Below are 5,052 nucleotides of genomic sequence, written 5' to 3'. Positions count from 1 at the left end.
TTAAAGCTACTCCATCCCAGCTTCTGGGACCAGAGTAATGTTTGTGCTTCCTTCAGTGACTCCACTATCTGTTTATTTTGGAATGATTTTCTGTGTACCAATCTGAGCTCTCACTCTCAGTTTTGCTTGCCTGCTGCCCACCCTGACCCTTGACTTGTTTCCAAATCTTCTTTGTTCAACTCCAGTTCTACCTCCTACATGTTATAATAGGGTGAACTTGAAGGTTATGACCTGGCACCATCATGCAGTGAAATCCACCTTCACCATCGGGAGTTAGACTTCACACTCTGGGAGATCCAATGTCATCTGCTTTATTTCCACAGTACCACTTTCTATCATCTCACCTTGCCTGTTTCTATCTGCTGGGCCATTAACGTCATACATGCGTGGACTCAGCAGCTGAGGACTTCATCAAACAATCCTTGACCCCAAAGTCGGGTATTCCTTTTGTCACCCTGTCTATTCCTCTCTCGGTGTCTGAATAGATGTCTCTACTTAGGCCGTGGTTCCTGTCCACTTCCAAACTCTCACTCTCACTATGCGCATCAGAGTTTTGCATCATGAGAAAATACCCTTTCTGGCACAGTAGGAAAAGTAGAGATCAGAGTCCAGCAGTAGACCTGAATAGCAAGGAACCTAAATCATTCAGCTTTAGAATGGGATGGCCCGCAGAGCGCATAAACTGGATGGTTTGCAGGGCGCAGAGATAAATTGGTCTACAGAGCACATAGATGAGATGGTTAGCAGGGCACTGAGACGAGATTGTCCACATGGTGCATTGTCAAGGTAGTCCGCAGGGCACAATTTTGACATAGTCTGCAGGGTGCAGAGATTAAATGTTTTAGGTCCTCACGGTGAAGAAATTAGATGGTCCTTAGGGCGGAGAGATGGGATGGAGTGCAAGATGCATTGTCATTACTTAGGGCACAAACAAGAGATGGGATGTTTCTCAGGGGATAGATATAGGACATTCCACAAGTTGCAGAGACACAGGGTATTGTTGAGTATGTCCCTAGGGCATAAAGACAAGATGTTCCCCCGATGCTTGTATTGTTGAGACTGTCCCCAGGCTGCGAAGATAAGATGTTCCCGAGGCAGCAAAAATGCTCTCTAAGGAACATTTCCCTAAGGAGCAGAGATTAGATATTCTGCAGGGTGCATTGCCTGTATTCTGCAGACATGAGATATTCTGCAGGGTGCATTGCCTGTATTCTGCAGAGATGAGATATTCTGCAGGGTGCATTGCCTGTATTCTGCAGAGATGAGATATTCTGCAGGATGCATTTCCTTCACATCAGGTAAAGAGATTTGAGGTTACTTAGGGTGCAAAGAAGACATGTTCCCCAGGGTGCATCTTTGAGATGCTCCACAGGGCTCAGAAACAAAATGTTGCACAGGGTGCATTGCCAAAATGCTCCCCAGGGTTTACAGATGAGATGTTCTTGACATTGATGCAGAGATGTCCCACAAGGCAAACAGAAGGGATTGTCCTTAAGGTACAGAGACAGAATGATTCTTAGGGCATGGAGACTAGATGGTCCACAGGGCAAATTGTCAAAGTGGTCCACAGGCTGCAGGGAAACAATAGTCCACAGGGTGCTCAGATGATATTCTCTCCAGGGCCCAGAGACATAATCTGTAGAGCACATTGTTGATGTTCCTCGGGGTGTGACACAACCCCAGGGCACATAGTCAAGATATTCCACAGGGTGCAAAAAGGAAATAGTCCCCGGGACTCAGAGATGAGGTGGTCCCCAGGGTGTAGAGACAAGATGGCCCCCTGGGTTGCAGAAACCAGATGCTTCCCAGGGACAGGATTGTCCTCAGAGAGTATTATCAAGTTGGTCCCAGGACATGGCGATATGATGGTCTCCAGGGGACAGAGATGATCTGGTCCCTGAAGACGCAAAGACGATCTGGTCTCTAGGGTGTATTGCTGAGCTAGTCTGCAGGGCACAAAGTCAAGATGGTCCCCAATGCATATTGTCAAGATGGTCTTGAGGGCACAGAGATAAGTTGGTCCACTATGAACAGAGATGAGTTGGTCCCCAGGGCATATTGTTGAGATTGTCCCAAGGACGCTGAGAAGAGATGATCACCAGGGCACAGAGACAAGATAATCCCCAGGGCAAAGAGATGAGATTGTCTTCATAGTGCAGAGATAAGATTGTCCCCAAGGTGTAGAGATGATCTGTTGCCCAGGATGCAGAGACAATATGGTCAATAGTTCCTGGAGAAGGCCCTCAAGGTGCAGGGAATAGATCTTCTCCTGGGTGCAAAGACAAAGTGTTCTCCAGGATGCAGAAACAAGATGGTCCCTAGGGCATATTGCTAAGAGTATCCACATACCACAGAGGCTGAATTGGCTGTAGGGCGTAAAAAGACTGTATAACCATCATGGTGCAGAGAAGTGATTGTCCCCAAGGCATATTGTTGAGAAGGTCAAAGTGCAGAGAGGCGATAGTCCGCAGGATGAAGAGAGGAGGAGATGCTCCACTGGGCACAGAGAGAAAATGGTCTCCAGTAAATCGAGACATGTTCCCCAGGGTGCAGAGATGAGATGTTTCACAGGACGCAGAGAGAAAATGGTCCCCCAGGGTGCAGAGACATATTGGTCACCAGGGTGTATTGCCAATAGTCCGCAGGGTGTAGAAACAAAATGGTGCACAGTGCACCGAAATGAGATGGTCTTCAGCATATTGTCAAGATGGTCTACAGGATGCAAAGCTAAAGAGTGCCCAGAATGCAGAGATGAGCTAGTCTACAGGGCACAGAGACAAGATAGTCCCAAAGGCAGAAATTTGATGGTTTCAAGGATGCACAGATGAGAAAGTCTCCAGGGTGCATAGATGAGATTGTCCTAGAATCACTGCACTCTACAGGTCATCCTAACAATGTCAAGAAGCTCCTCGGTTTGCAGGCACAAGGTTGTTTCCTGGGAGCAGAGTTGAGATGTTTCCCAGGATGCAGAGATGATATAGTCCCCAAGACATATTGTTGAGTCTGTAGGGGGCAGAGATGAGATTGTCCCCAGGGAGTATTTTCAGGCAGGTCATCAGGGTGCACAGGCAAGTTAATCTGAAGCATGTAGAAACCAAATAGTGTTAGCGCATTGCCAAGGATGCAGTGGCAAGATGTTCCCCGGAGTGCAGAGTCAAAATGGTCACCAGTTTGCAGAGGCAAGATTGTCCCAGGACATATTGTCGAGTGATGAGATGGTCACCAGGGTGCAGAGATAAGATGGCTCCCAGAGCAACAAGATGAGACTGTCTTCATGGTGCAGAGACAAGATTGTCCTCAGGCCTTATTGTTGATATGGTCCGTAAGGTGAAGAGTCAAGATGGTCTCCAGGGCACAGGGATATGCTAGTCCTCAGGGTGCAGAGACAAAATGGTCCCCAGAGTGCTGAGAAAAGATGGTCCCTAGGGCGCAGAGACAATATGTTTCCCAGTGTGCAGAGACAATATTGTTTTCAGGGCGCATTGTCAAGATGGCTCCTAGGGCACAGAGACAAAATGTTCCCCAGTGTGCAGAGAAACCATTGTACTCAGGGCTCAAGATGTCAAGATGGTTTGCAGGGCATAAGGACAACATAGTCCACATGACTGGCTCATGAAATTAGTTGTAGGGTTCGTAGACGAGATTGTCTGCTGGGTGCAGAAATTAGATGGACCCCGGGACGTATTGTCGAGTTAGTCACAGGGTGCAGAGACGGGATGATCCACAGGCCACAGAGAGGAGATAGTACCCAGGGTGTATTGTTGGCATGGCTTGTAGAGTGCAGAGGTAAGATGATCCAGAGGGCTTAGAGACAAGATGGTCCACAGGATGCAGAGACAAGATGGCCCCAAGGAGAGATGAAATGTTCCCCTGGATGTATTGTCAAGCTTGTACACAGAGTGCAGAGACAAGATTGTTTGCAGGCCCTGTGACCATCTTGTCTCGGCACCCTGTGGACCATCTAGTCTCGGCACCCTGTGGACCATTTTGACCATATGCACTGAGAACAATTTAATTTCTGCACCCTGGGATAATTTTAACAATACACCCTGGTGAATATACTAGGTGAAACTCCTGCGCTGTATAGGATATAAGTAAGGGGGAGTAGGCCGGAAAGGGGGTGATGAGGTGAGTGAGCGTGAAATACTGCAGCAAACAGAAAGAAATGTCCTCTCAAGACAAAGAATGATACTGTGAAGATAGTGGGAGTGTCTGCGCTGTGGGAACCTGGAATGGGAAAGGGAAGGGAAGGGAAGGTGGACAAAAGAGTGTGGACCAGTGGGGTAGTGGGGTGTGCTTGACAGAATGGAAGTGACCTACAATTGGAAATGGAATGGGTGTGATCTGACCCAGACTGTGTAGAAGGAAACACACATAGAGGTCTACAAATATAAATACTCCATTATTGTCCACAAGATTTCATATCACATCATTTTCAAGTCCTGCCATTTTTATTTATAAATTTTTTTGCCTACTCCCCCATCCATCACAGGAGTCCTTTTTTAACCGTGGTTTACTTATTATTTATATTTGTAGACCTCTATGTGTGTTTCCTTCCCCACTGGTCCACACTCTTTTGTCCACCTTCCCTTCCCTTCCCTTTCCCATTCCAGGTTCCCACAGCGCAGACACTCCCACTATCTTCACAATACACCCTGGTGACCATCTCATCTCTGCACCCTGAGAACCATATTGTCTCTTCACCCTGTGGACTGTCCCTTCTCTGCACTCGGTGGACCATCTTGTCTCTGCGCCTTGCGAACAATCTTGACAATACACTCTGGGAAACATATTGCCTCTGCACCCTGGGGACAATATCATCTTTGCACCCAGGGGCCCATCTCATCTCTGCACCCGAGTTATTTCTAAACAATACCCCCGGTGGACCATCTCACCCCTGCTCCTTGAAAGCCCTCTTATCCCTGTTCCATCTAGATGAAATGGTTTCCAGGGCACATTGTTAAAGTGATTGTAAACCCCCCTTTGTAAAACAACCCATTCAGCTTAAAATAGAAATGAAATGCACTTTATTCTGTTGTAGCGAATGACAGG

Source organism: Rana temporaria, chromosome 4, assembly GCF_905171775.1.
Source record: "Rana temporaria chromosome 4, aRanTem1.1, whole genome shotgun sequence".
In the NCBI taxonomy this organism is placed as follows: Eukaryota; Metazoa; Chordata; class Amphibia; order Anura; family Ranidae; genus Rana; species Rana temporaria.
This window is presented reverse-complemented; position numbering follows the sequence as displayed.